Below are 14,321 nucleotides of genomic sequence, written 5' to 3'. Positions count from 1 at the left end.
GAAAAGATTTGTTTACAACTTAATGCTACAAAAAAATCCAATACTAACAACCAGCCACACCCAGAAGAAAATCTTCCCAAAAAGTTAAATGAACTTTTCTTTTTTTAACAAACACATATCTGGCAATATTATAACACTTAATGTGGATCTGTCCAGACTTCTACACTCTTACATACAGAAAAACAGAGCTGCCCAATGCACATATTGAGATAGGTGACAAGTCTAAAAACATGGGACGGTATACCTAACTAAAGAAATTGAAGTTTTGTAAATATATGTACTGCAGTCATACTGAAGGAGCTGCAGGGCAGACATCAGCCACCAGAAAACACGAACATGGTTTTGGCTCACATTTGTCTTTTGCTGCCAAAAATGTTTCTAACTGGAAACATTTCAAACAAAATTGCTGTTAAAGTCAGATGAGCATAATTGAGATTTCAGTGTCAGATAAAAAGACAGCTAAGTGACACATCTGCAAAAAATTAAACAACATATATATATATATATACACACACATTTTCATACATGCCTTTTATGTGATCCAAAACACATTGTTTGATCATGCTTTAGAACGTTGCAGGTAGAAAAATAGGTGCAAATTGGATATTCCTTCAAATGTATAAGTGTATATAGATGTATATGTATATTGGGGTACCATTCAGAATGAAAGTAATCAAGAAAACATACAGTGTTACATGCATTACCACCAGCTCTTAAGTATAAATCTGGCCTTGTTAATGGGAAAAGGCCAGAGTAGTTGTCCTTGTGAAGGCACACGTTATCTGCAGGAAAAAGATCAATCCACTATAGCAGAACTCTATCCAAAACTTTCTTTTCAAGGCGAGTTTGGAGCTTCAGATTTTTTTGAAAATGCTTCCAACTGGTGAAAGGTAGGTAATTTAACAGACGTGAATGGAAATCTTACAGGAAACTAGTCATTTACCTGCTAATCACCTGGAGAAAGTAACCCAAAGGTATGCAATCCTTAGTTTCCAACCTAGATCGAATCAATGCCAAGTTCTGTGGCTCCTGCAGACATCTATGTCTGAGACAAATCAACGGAAAGGACCATGCCAATTGGTATTGGTGCTGCCAAGAGCTGTCTTTGTCCATTAATTTCTAACTTCAAGAGAAGTAGGCTGCTGTCATTACAGAGCCTTCCTTCTGAAAATACCTGGCTGTTTTAGAACTTTCTAAAACACATACAGACTCATAACATGTATGCAGATTAGGAGCACACTAACAATAGGCATACAGATTGGGAAAAGTATTCCAAGCCTATGTCCCTAATCAGTCACCAACTTAAAGAAATTATTCTCAAGCATTCATACATTTCAAATGTATGTCTGTAACTAGATGCCATTCCATGATGCCTAAAGGCAGCTTTGTCTCTAGATACTGGGATAAGAAAAAACTTTCAAGATTTATTTGCGAGTGGTGTTACCATGGCTGGCTGTATAAACTTGTTCAGTAATGGCCAATAAGCTGAATGTAAAACGTTACACTTTTACTGGGGAATCAAATTTGCTTCCTTGGGTAAATGTATAGTTAGTGTAAAATATGTTGAAAACTTTATCCATTGTCCCAATTAACTTCCCAGCTTGAGTAGGCTCTTCTTAAACATAAACAGCCAATAATATCCACAACAGAAGTGCAGATCCTGGAATAAGAAACTTTGTTTAAGTGAGGGAAGTCAGGCACGATCTTGGAAAGGGCAACACTTTAAAACCAAAACAACTGAAATAACAATCCTTGTTTTTGATCTGAAATCTGTTGAAAGTGACTGTCATTCCTAGGAGACGGGTGAGCTTTATGGGCGCGAAGGAATAGCTTTAAAAAGACAATTGTGTCATTATACTAGAAGGCCCATATATTGAGAGGAATTCTCAGAAAAGGAAATGTGTATTAAAGAACCAGTATAACTATTACTACTCCATTAATAGACATGGACAAAATGGCATCATTTGCAGCGTACTTAAAGCAATTTCCTTTATTGTAATAATGCAGCTTAATGCATTTCTAAATGCAAAGCTATATATTTATTTTGTTTGTATAAGGCAAAATATGCAGAAAGTAAAAATCCTGTCAGATCTTTTTCAATCAGAAGTGAGGGGAATTTCCCTCTTAGACCCTTGTCACTGGTTAAAGTATCCCTATTGAAAATTACTTTCCTTTACCTAGTCTGGTGACTCAGGTAGAACCTCTGATTTAAAAGTCACCAGGACAAATCAAAAGGGTAAATCTCACAAGTGAGGACTGCAAATAAGGCTAAGTACACACATGCAATGGTTCTCCCTCCAATAATTAGTTTAGGGCCAATATCGTATGAAAATCTGGCGTGTGTACAGCGCTCGTCGTCCATCGTCCAAACGACCGTCCTGGTGGATCTACAGATGATGGACGACAAATGATGGTAATAGAAGTGAAGGGGGGGGGGCGGGGAGCACAGCAGGGTGCCACTCCGTCGTTTTCCCCCCTCCCCTGTCCATAGAGCAGAATGGTGCTGTATATACAGCACTCGTTCATGCATCGTTCAGTCGTTAGAAAGGATCATGAAAGATCCTTTCCATTGATAATGATTGCACATGTGTGCACAGCCTAACAATTTCCCATGCTATCCAGAAAAGGTCAATAATGCACTTTTTGTAACCCTAATCAACTTTTTCCATGTCATTCCCCTTGATATACCAATAAAACATTGTTATATGTACCCTTCCTGCACATTTAGCTTTTTTCCATGCAAGCTGCAAAAAAAAAAAAAAAAACCCAGCCCTAGGTTATGGGGATTTTATCCTAAAACCTTCTGTCCTAAAGTAATAAACCCTACGCCTCTCGGACACAGTACAATGGATAATTGCTGTAACTTTAGGACAGAAGTATGATACTGGCTGTTACTCAAAATAAAAGAAAGATAATGCAGCCACCATAACAAAGGACTGCTAATATATTACATTCTGTTCTTGGGTATAGGTGGGTGCTACATTAGATTTAAATCCATCAGTTCTAATCCATTACCTAGAATTGTTTTTAATGACACATCAAAGCCATACCCCTGCATTGCAAAAAGCAGGCTGTCTTAAGCTGCATACACACGTGGAATTATTGTCGTTGGAAAGGATCTTTCACAATCCTTTCCAATGACTAAGCACTGCACGATGCATGAACGAGTGCTGTACATACAGCACCATTCTGCTCTATGGAGAGGGGAGGGGGGAACAATGTAGTGGCACCCTGCTGCGCGCTCTCCCCTCTTTTTGTTTAGATTGAATCAATTCCTTCTCATTGCTGTCTCATAGGCTCCTCCACCCAGACACTGCAGATCATAGAGGGAGGGTTTCAGCAACAGAGCCACTGCAGCCAAACCAGAAAGCAGTGGGCAGGACTAGGTGCAGACAGAAGTTGACTTTTGCTGTGACGATGCTGATTGCCATGTCCCCTGCAACATGTTTTTTTTTTCCAGTGCAGCATTGCAATGCAATATCATAATGCCAGATAAGTTTCTTTTTCTTACCATGTCTTAGTTCAATGTAATGTATTCTGCAGAATACAAAGGATCAGCAAATGTAAATAGCAAGTACATGAGAGATTACCCATTTATTAACTGTAAATAGTATTAAAGCATAATAAAGGTTTTCTATAATTCTATTGTCCCTCCCCATGCACTATATAACAAGACTTTGTAGAATTTTACTAGCCCTTCACAAAGACATTACTGTGGGTATAAAATGAAGTCATAAAGCCAAATGAATTCACCACAAGTTGATGAAATTTACTCCTTTCAGTGTATTTTATATGGGGCTGGCTGGAAAGCTGAATTGTGTACCTTGGGGGCAGGAAAATAGATCCTGTTTACTACAGGTAACAACATGAATGTACTCTAACAAGCTAACCATCTGTTTTAATCAAATATTACATTGAAATGTCCCAAGCCAAAACAATGTTTTACACAGGGTGTATACAAGCATTAATTATGCAATAGACACATCAGGGTTTATAATCACAAAGGAACTGGCTTCATGATTAAAGCATGATAAACATCAAGTACTTGACTCCATATGCCTTTAAAGAACACAGTGCTGTGTAATTATTCAGCAATAATTACACGTCACCACAGTTTATTTTAAACTTTAACAAACCTGAGACAAAAATGATTAGTGAACAAGTTTGTCATTTTAATTAACTACAGAGTGTAGTGCAAAGGATGGTAAAAATGACTCTAATCATTTGCCAAGAGCTCACATGGGCACCAATATGTAAAAAGATCATCCGGGCTCATGTTCTGACCCATGCTGTGAATGTCCCCTTGGTAGGGAAAGAACAAGGTTTAATCATTAAAGAGAACGGTTAGCACATCCCGAATGCTGCATGCTGTGTGTGATCTCCTAAGAACATAGAAGTCAGGGCTCCCGCAGGAGCCACCAACTGGGCACCACATGGCCAATCGCTTTAGCATCTGTGGGACTTCTCCCTTTTAGGATCCATATCCTACCTGCTTGCAACATCACCCCAGAAGTACTGATGGCAGAAGGTTGAAGCCCTCTCAAGTATACTACAAAGAAGATGGTACTACAAAGTTTAAAGACCAATATATTGGTTATTTGCTTCAAGTAAGACATTTTATCTTACTAGTCTAACAATTTACTTGCCTACTGTTCCATATTATGCTTTTTGCTTTACATAAAGATTCTGAGGTGACCTCACCATAGAGGATATACAAGGTATTGAGTAATTAAATCCCTGCAAAACAACTCCTGACATGAATTAATTGGGCACATACCTTCTAGTATTTATATTTTCTCAGATAAACATTTTAGACTGGTTTAGGCTTCTGTAAACATTAGATGACAATTTAATATCATTAACTCCCTGCAAACACCTCTGGCTGTATCTCAGAGGAAAAACATCTAGACACATAAAGGCAACCATTCATGTTAAGGGATGAGCTGGCCGACACAGATGCCTGAGGGTAGTGGGATCATTCCTGAATGTCGGACCACCCTCTGGTGTCCATGGCCTTCTTAAACATAGATTAGAATTACATCAAGCCAATCACCTTTGTAAGTATACACTAATCCCTATAAAACCTTTCAGAAAGCATTATGAGAATGTAACCCTTCCACTTAAATCTTGTTTCGATAAATACTAAAGACTTTAGGGCAGGAATTTAGTGGGCAATATTTGTCTGATCAAACGTCAGAGTTGTCACTGAAGCAAGAGGTATGTTTTAATTACGCGATGAATGGAATTTTCTTCTTAGACTCTTGTCACTGGAACATTTGTCCCCATTCCTTCTCATGAACAGGAAGTATAGGGAACTCTCTTTAAAGCTGAAAAGACCTAAAGATATTTTAAGAGTTCCTCCGAGACAAGGTAAAAAAAAAAAAAAAAGGCTGATCTACAGTGTAATTAGTAAATATGACCATATGCAAAAGTATAATTTAAAGCTGTCTTTTCAAGTTTTATTAATTGCAATGATCAAATCAGTAAAGCCTTCATAACACCTTTACTATAGCAGTATTTAAACCATTTGTGTTTAGAAGTACAACACCAATGGCAAATAGGGTTACATGTAAAAGCACTGGGTGCTTCATACCACTTTGAAGACCCACACCACTGACGCTCAGCCATAAAGATAAGACAGGACAGATATGCCAAACTTGAGAGATTAGATTTTAACTCCAGAACACAGTACTCACTCCCCCCCCCCCCCATCAGAGATAGGGGAAAGAAATCATTGGGAACAAAACTGATTAATCACCCCTGCATCTGGGATATCTGTCTAGTGCATAAACATGTCTATTTGACAAAACACTTCTGTGTGTTTACAGAAAGATCTTTTGTAAGCATATTTCAGTGACTGGAATTTGGGATTGCTACCCCAATGTGTATGGTTAGCCTTAGGCCACATAGACACACACCAAATTTCTGTTGCTGGAAACGCTTTCTTCGTGATCATTTCCAGCAACACTAAAATGAACAACAGCGCTGCTCAGTTCTATTGAGAGGGGAGGAGGGAGGATGCAGCGGGGTGCCTTGGAAATTACAGTGGTTGTCCTAGGTCAGTCAATTAGTGGTCCTCCATACAACTTATATATATTTGATCAATATTTACCAAACATCCAATCTATATGCATCTGGATAGAAAATCAGTAGAGTACAACCAGCTGCTAATTTTGTTTAGAATAACTTCTGAACTAATTGTTTCATCAGTTTGGGAATTGGATCAGAATTGGAAAATAGTTTACAAATAGTCACTCTTGATAGCTAGCAAATGTTAAGTAACAGTAAAGCTATCAGACACTGTCACAGAGGTCTCCCCATTCTCTTTTTATTTAAACACCTTAAAGTGAAACCAAAGTCCCACTTCGTAAAAATACATGATCCGGCAGGTAAGTGATTATTGCAGAAGGGACATTGCCTATCCCTTTATGCAATATACATTCTTACCTGCCCGATCGTTGCCCAACTGTCAAATTTTGCCGAGCTGCACATTCGCAACTAACCAGTGGTTGCCAGGGAAACCCATCAACCCCAGCATCTACGTCATTACGGCGTAGCCAATCAAGATGGCCAAAGATTGTAGGGAGGAAGAAGAAATATTGCAGCCAAGCCTCATTTTTGTTACTATTTACACAATTCCAGATGAACCCAACAATAAATACCCAAGGCTTGCCTATGTAGTGGTCAGGAGACTCTGATAAAGATATTTACACAATGACATTCAGCTGGCAGCCAATACCATCCAAACAATGAGATAAGAGCAAGCAAGAATGTTACATAAAACAGTTATCTTATTCTATTGTAAATTACAGGGATTAATGTAACTGTATGAAATAGAAATATCTTTTGTCCCTATGTAGCTATGCTCTGCAAATAAAAATGGCAGGGTAAATCTATGTTGTGATATTTCTCTGGGTTTTACTTGCTGTCCTAGTAAATGTCTCCAGGCCTTGACATTCTAAGATACTGAATGATAATTTGAAAGTTTCAGTGTTTGAAAGATCACAATATTGCTTGAACAGCTTATATGTATACAATGCATGAGCCACATTGCCTACAACCATCCACCACTGAGAAAGAATGGCATTAGGTGGGCCAAAGGGGCAGCTTTAAAAGTACCAAGGTAACATTTACAAGATATTCAGAAGTCTGGGATGGTCAATAGCCATTAACCTTCCATAGCAGTCTTCTGTTTACTCCACATGGTACACCAAGATACACAGAACTGGCACATCCAGCAGCTCTGACTCCCCAGCAGACTGCGAAAGACGAATTCTTAGGAAAAAAAAAAAAGCAGAAGACTTTTGTGTCCAGGCATGTGCGTTCTAGAAAGCCGTTTTCTACATTGTAGGGTCAGATTCTGCTGCCATAACAGACTTTCCAAAAACTAGTTGCCTTGCTGCCATAATGGTCCAAAAGCTTTATTACTAATTAGTCACTAATCCAGAACAAATATGCATATAAGGAGATCTGCTTTTACTTGCCACATTACTGGGCTCAATATCCCAACAGACAAGCAAATAGTACATTCAGGAGGAGGTCAGTAACAGCAGCCTCCATATTTCTAATGACAGGAGTCCTTCAAGGTACAGAAACCCGCACCCTAAGTCCAAAGGTAAAGAAAGCCCCACTGTGTTGCTTTACCAAGGCTCGGATCAGGTTTTGTGATTCTTAAATACTAGGAATTTTGTCCTTACATTCCAAACTCACTTCAGGTTAAAGATTGTTTTGTGAAATGTATTCAAGGCTGGCATTCTTTTTAGAATTCTAAGATGCAACTCTAACAAATTCTTGTGCGAGAGCAAGAAATCATCTGATAAACTAGAGATGAAAAAATAAATCTGCTAGGTTTGAGAAAGCAACCTCACCAAGTTTGTGTTAGGGTGGGAATTTTCCAAAATTGTATTGTAGAGAAACTATTTAAAGTCCCAGAGTGAATACGTAACCTCTCTTAACCCTAGACCTAGAAAGGAAGGGCCAGGCAAGAGATGCTGACTAAAGAACTCTTAAATGTATTTTTAAATTGCTGGATGGGGCGGGTCTTTCTTTGAAAAAAAAAAAAAAAATTTGACCAACTTTTTTTTTTTACTTTAACACTTTCATTTTGCTTTAGGGGAACAGGTAAAGAACACTCTTTAGACATGTACCCCCATTTAATGGGCACAGTAATGGTATGGAAAAGCCTAGACAGTCGGCTATATGTGGAAAAACTCAAAGAAGGGGGCTCATGCAATACCTATTCTAATATAAACCTGAATGTTAGTAATATGCTAGACTGAGGCTGTTATAGTAGAGAATGCAAGTTTTGTAAATATTTGCAAGTAGATCCTATGAAGTCTATTCAAGAGAGAATAAATTATTTTTTCTATAGTAAGCTGAAAAATAGGACTGGTTACTTCAACGCATTCCTATTATCACTAAAAGGTATTTTAGTGTATCAATGTGTCATTTTAAAGAATAGCTTTCTGTACCTAATAAAGCAAAATATCATTAAGGAGAAAAAAAGGCCGGCTCAGCTGCTGCTAGGCTTGGCATAAATAATTACTTTTGCTAGAAAACTTGGACCTAAAGAGTCACAGACTAATGAAGGTTTACCTCCGTGCCCTTGTTCCCTATGGAATATTGTCAAGAACAGACTCCCTTGTTGCTTTTTTTTTTTAAAACACACATCTGCCTCTAATCTTAATAGCTAAACCATTAACCATACAAAGTTTTTTTTTCTTTGAGCGTCCAGGACATTTCTGCAAATGCTCAGAGAGTTTAACTCATTCAAGAGTTTACCTATTCAAATTCCTATTATAATCTAGACAAACAGCACTTCCTACACATCTGATTATAAAACATGATAAACTGTTTTCTTGTCTTGGCTTTCTGTGGCAGAACTGATTGAATCTGTCACTGGAGGTATATTAATTGCTTTTCTGAACAGCGTCTCCTAATCACCGCTCTCCTCAGCCACGGTAACAGACACTGGAGACGGAAAACAGAAAAAATGTTGATGGCACTGCTAGTGTGGATAAGACTATTTGCCGGAGAGAGAAAGGAACACTTACATAAAAGGCCATGTCACATAATCAAAACACTTTCCACAATAGACATTTTATTCTAAACATTCTGTCACGCTACAAGTAAACCTTGTTTTATAGAATTTGTACTTATGGTTAAATCTGTTTCGGATTTGAAACTCTTTCTTCTACTCTAGAACCTATTAAGGAGTCCCAACTAGTGTTTCCAGGCAGTCAGACTACATTACACGAATGCTTGCATCACCCACAGCCCTTTTTGCCTCTCCTCCTCTAGACCTCCAGCAGAGGTACGATGATAGATCTCTGTCCAAGGGCAAAGACAGTCACCATAAACTGAGACCACATTGAAGTCAGACTAAACTCAACCTGGTTTGACAGAATGATAAATGGTTACTGTTTAATACCTCCAGTAAGAGTAAATATTGCTTAATAGAGAGGATTCCTCAAATACTGCATCATTCTTCCAGGACTATGTTGATAAAGGCAGTATCTAAGCTGTGATAGACAAATGCCTGTGACCACAGAGCCTGGAATTCCAAGGAAGTGACTAAAGAGCACATGGCCCACTTCCCATGGTCTATATAATATACAAGTGTCTGATTATACCAGATAAAGATAGTCAAACACCAGACATCTCCCAGTGGCCTAGTATATTTTTTTTCCTGTAGTAAAGAGCCGGAACATTGACACCTAGTTGAGCAAAATGGTGAAAGCAAAGTTTATTGGGAAGAGATCAGTTGTCACCAAAGTGACAGGGAACAGCTGAATTCCCACATCTGGAGTCTCATTTGGGCAAACACTCTGAAACTCACACCCTCATAATCCTGGGCTGCTAAAAAGACAGATGGAAGCATTCTATGCAACATATGCACTCTAAAAACTATACAAAGGTATTTGTCTGGATGTAAAGAGATGCAAAACATAGTAACAAAACAATTGTACATCATGTAGAAAATGATCACAGACTGGTCACTCAACCCAAGCAGATAGTTTAGTATGGTTTGTAGAAACCTATATAATCAGAGCAGCCAAAACAATACGACATAATTGCAAGTCAATGGACTTCAAGCTCAGCACACAAGGGGTCTAGCTCCATAAGGTCCATAAGGCTGGATTGGATCCTGTATGCCATCTCCTGTGCGGACTTCAATTCCTGCACATGGGGAAGTCTCTAACAATTAATGGGGTCACCAGTACTCTCTACAAACACAGGAATAATAGGTACATACTCAAAAAGGACCAAGCTGATATCAACAACGGTGCTCAACACAGAATTTTTTTTTAAGCTGGGTGGGAAGAAGCTGTAGGTGAGTGGCAGCCCAAATATTGTGACCCAACTCATCAGTAACCACCCAAAAACAGCCGGGTGGTTCACGAAAAGTGCCGGGTGGTGCGTCCAGCTAAAAGGGGCTGGGGGGAACACTGAACCATGTTACCTCTGCAAGCTAAAAATGTAATAAATGATAGCAGATCAAATGCAGAAACCCATAAAATCAAACTTTCATGAAGAGCAAGCAAATCAATCAAAAGATGTCTGGTAATTGGCAATCAGACACCAATGTAAGTTCTGCACACACAGTTATTCTCTAGTCAGGATATGATCCTGGATGTCATCTCATGGGCTAACTTTGATTCCTGAGGAATCTGATGAGTTTTAGGCATCATGCAAGCACAACGTAGAGACTTTTTACAATCAAAGCAACCATGCTGATGTTAATGATGCTACCTCTGCACCAGGACCAAAGCTACAAACTAATGCTTGTGAGACAATAAATCAATGTGATTTGAAAAAAAAAAAAATCAACCTTTTTTTTTTTTACAATCATGTTAAAATCAAATACATTCAACCCAGTCTACACATCAATTTATACTTACGCCACAAGCACAGCTTTAAACGATGACATGGGTCACAGGCATATTTCTTTACAACAACAAAAAAAGTTTTACAATTTTAACTTTTAGTTCCACGGAACACAGCTCCAAGTCTTTGAATATGTAAGCCAAGCCTAGACTACCCCCTCCCAGTTTCCCCAGCTTATAATCAATCACACTGCTACAGCTCTCACTAGTAAGTGAGAATCAATAAATGAGTTAGAATGCATTATGTCCCTTTATGGCTTATGCATTCACATAGTCATACCATTGCTGGACTTTAAGTATCATTACAGATTGTTGTCTCCAATAGTCTGAGCCTGGTGAAACAAAGCAATGTTGAGCAAGTTGTCTAGCACACAGACACAAAGCAATACACAACCTTCAGCTGTGAGATCCAAGCAGGACTGAGACCCTATAGACAACACACTGCCATACTGACACAAAGATTACCTTTGTTTTCCCAAGCTGTCTGCGGTTTAATCACACTTTTATTATGAGATGCAGACATTTAAATGTGCATTGGATTGTGCAGTACACAGGAAGACATTGTGAGTGCCCTCACATCTACACAACTTTACACACAACAATGGAAGCTGCACCTCTGCTGCCCTTGAACCTGCGATGGTCGTTTCAGGAGCCATGTGTAGGAACAATCAGACCTTTCCACCCCCCTCCTCACCTCCCTGCAGGGAATGTCACTGACTTGCCATAAGATCAACAACTCTATAATAGGGATAACACAGCTCGGCGCCAGATGAGACAGAGACACTCAAGGGAACACTTGTTTCTGCATGGATGACCATAAACCGATCAGAGACTTCCAATGACTCCTCCGCGGTTTGGAGGTCGCCTAATGACCCCATTGTTCATATGCCTTGCAGGGGCATTACATGCCATTTGTGCGATCACATAGAACTCACGAGAGGTACAAGGGATGCGGGCGCTGCTGTCACTTCTCCCTCCACCAGGGGGCGCAGAGGAGCAGGGTCTATCGCTGGACTCCTCGGAGTGAAGGGTTAATGCAGCAACTGGTGCCCCGGTAAACTCAGCCGGTCTTTTCGCCGTACAACCGGGGGACTCGAGGACAGAGAGTGGCTGACATTCCTAATAACAGATCCCGGAATTACACACAAACTAATGGGGACACCGCACACAACTCAGAGTACAGCAAAGCACGCACAAAGCGAGAGGAAACAGCACCAGACACACTTACCTCTGCAGGAGAACATACGGCGGAGTAGTGACCGGATAGTAAAATGTTCCGTCCAGTTATTGGGCCCTGGGTTTGCCGTTCATTGGCCAGACAGTATGAAGCCGGCCGCTGTGTGTAGAAGTGTGCAGCCCCTAGGTGAGCCCGCTCCGCTCTGCTCCAGCACTGCCTGCTCCACACACATAACGTGACATGAGCTGTCTTCTACGCTCATTGGCTGCGGCGCCCAGCTGTCTGCCAATCACAAGACGAGCTGCCGTGTGCAGGGCACGCTCTCTTGTGCAGAGATGAATTCCCTGCAGGGGGTTGTTGGCTCCAACAGAGGGGATCTGCTGTCATCATGTACTCACCTACCCCAAACAGGGGGCATATCATCTGTCATCATGTACTCACCTACCCCAAACAGGGGGCATATCATCTGTCATCAACAGGGGGCATATCATCTGTCATCATGTACTCACCTACCCCATACAGGGGGCATATCATCTGTCATCATGTACTCACCTACCCCATACAGGGGCCATGGAATCTGCTGTCATCATGTACTCACCTACCCCATACATCCACAACAATGCCTGCTCTCTATACCCACCCCCCATGAAGCCAGGAAGAATTCTAATATTCTCTGCAACGTAACAAAGTCACACAATGTCCCTTATCTTCTGATAAATATTATCTTTTTATTAACCAAGAAATTGCTTTTGTATTCCATATCTGATGGTCACTGGAACTTTTATATAAGTTTGCACTTTTGTACACTGTTATATTTATGTTCTGTTTCCTTGATTTCCTTTTAATAAAAAAATACATTTGAAGCAAAGAAAATGATATTGGCAGTTAGCGTAATGCTTTGTACACACATGCAATACCTGTCGCTGGACAGTGGAAGTGATCGTTTCCAGAGGGGGTTGGAATGAATGAGCGCTATATTGATAATAAAGATTGTGCAGCAATTCCTACCCCCTGTCAAATAATAGATAATGAAAGGCAATGATAACCACAGACCTTAGCCTTCGCTCTGTGGAGGGATGAGCTGGAGGTGCCCTGATGCTTCCTCCTCCATGGGAAATAGCAGCAGTCACTGGGTGTCAGATTTTCAGGGATCTGGTAGGACAGAAGAACAGCAGCTGGTCTTTTAAGAAGTGAAGACTTTGGGTGATGTGACATGGACACACGAGAGATGGACATGTCGTGTGGGATTTGTGGAATTTGGATGCATTCCCAGCTCCATGGTAGGGCTCAGCCCAGTCTAAACAACTACCTACCTTAGATTAGCAAGCTAAGCAGAGCCATAGGTGACCATTAGGCTGCTATGTGGCACAGGAGTATATGGGGCTGAGATATATCACCACCACTGAATATTCACTGTACTTAAAGCAGACCTATTACCATTTTTTATATAAAAAAAGTGGCTAACCCTTTTATATAAGACAGTTTTTTTGTTTTCTTCCCTTCTTTCTTTTTTTTACATATACATTTACAGGAAGGTTGATCACCCAATCTCATCAGGGATATTAAAAATAAAGTCTGCACCAAGAAATCCATATCTGGTTTGATGATCAGAGATGACTGAATGTGCCCCAATAGGCACCTATGGTAGCCATGTATGATTGCCAGAAAAAAAATCATTTCTCTGACACTTCATTTTCTAGCAACACATACAAATGTTTAATAATGCACATTACTGTTATGGTTCATTGTCTCTTGATCATTTTAGAAGTGTCATTTAGCCGTGAATGAATCTGACTGAATATATTGGAAATGTCACGTACTATCATATTCTATTGATTTTGTGTTCGGGGTTGAGTGGCAATTCATCAGCAGATCATAGCTGAGAAGGTCTGAAAGCAGTAAAATACTCGGGTCTCTTGGGCCAGTGGGATCTTTATAGCAATGAAACAGTAGGAAATTAAAATGTAAATTATTAATTAATTTCTGGAGGATTCTACCATCATGTGATGTTATCACCTATTTTATTGTAAGGAAGTCTTTCTCAATCTTTAAACATGGAGTAACCCCTTGACATAACTTTCGGACCTTAACAAACAACTTACAGTGCAATAGCATGGTAATTAGTGGGAAGAATGCCAATGAACGAGGAATGTCGCTGGAAACTAACGACCGTCCTGGCGGATCCGTTTGGGCAGATTGTTCATGATTTATTGTGTGTATGGTCATTCAGTGATTGGGGATGGTTCTGCGGTACACTT

General features: G+C 39.9%; 1 protein-coding gene across 5 annotated transcripts in view; it reads right to left on the bottom strand.

The window, feature by feature from the left end:
- PRICKLE1 (prickle planar cell polarity protein 1) overlaps positions 1 to 12,263 on the bottom strand; it is a 47,083-nt gene extending 34,820 nt beyond the window's left edge. For 2 of the 5 annotated variants that reach the window (XM_072401463.1, XM_072401460.1), the window contains exon 1: positions 12,115 to 12,263. The gene's annotated coding sequence lies outside the window, so the exon portion shown is untranslated. Of the gene's footprint in view, positions 1 to 11,351; positions 11,449 to 11,580; positions 11,602 to 12,114 lie in introns of those variants that run through there. The other 3 variants (XM_072401462.1, XM_072401466.1, XM_072401465.1) reach the window with 3 other exon arrangements.
- Positions 12,264 to 14,321: the final 2,058 nt, after the last annotated feature.

This window comes from Pyxicephalus adspersus, chromosome 2 (assembly GCF_032062135.1).
Source record: "Pyxicephalus adspersus chromosome 2, UCB_Pads_2.0, whole genome shotgun sequence".
Classification (NCBI taxonomy): Eukaryota; Metazoa; Chordata; class Amphibia; order Anura; family Pyxicephalidae; genus Pyxicephalus; species Pyxicephalus adspersus.
This window is presented reverse-complemented; position numbering and strand designations above follow the sequence as displayed.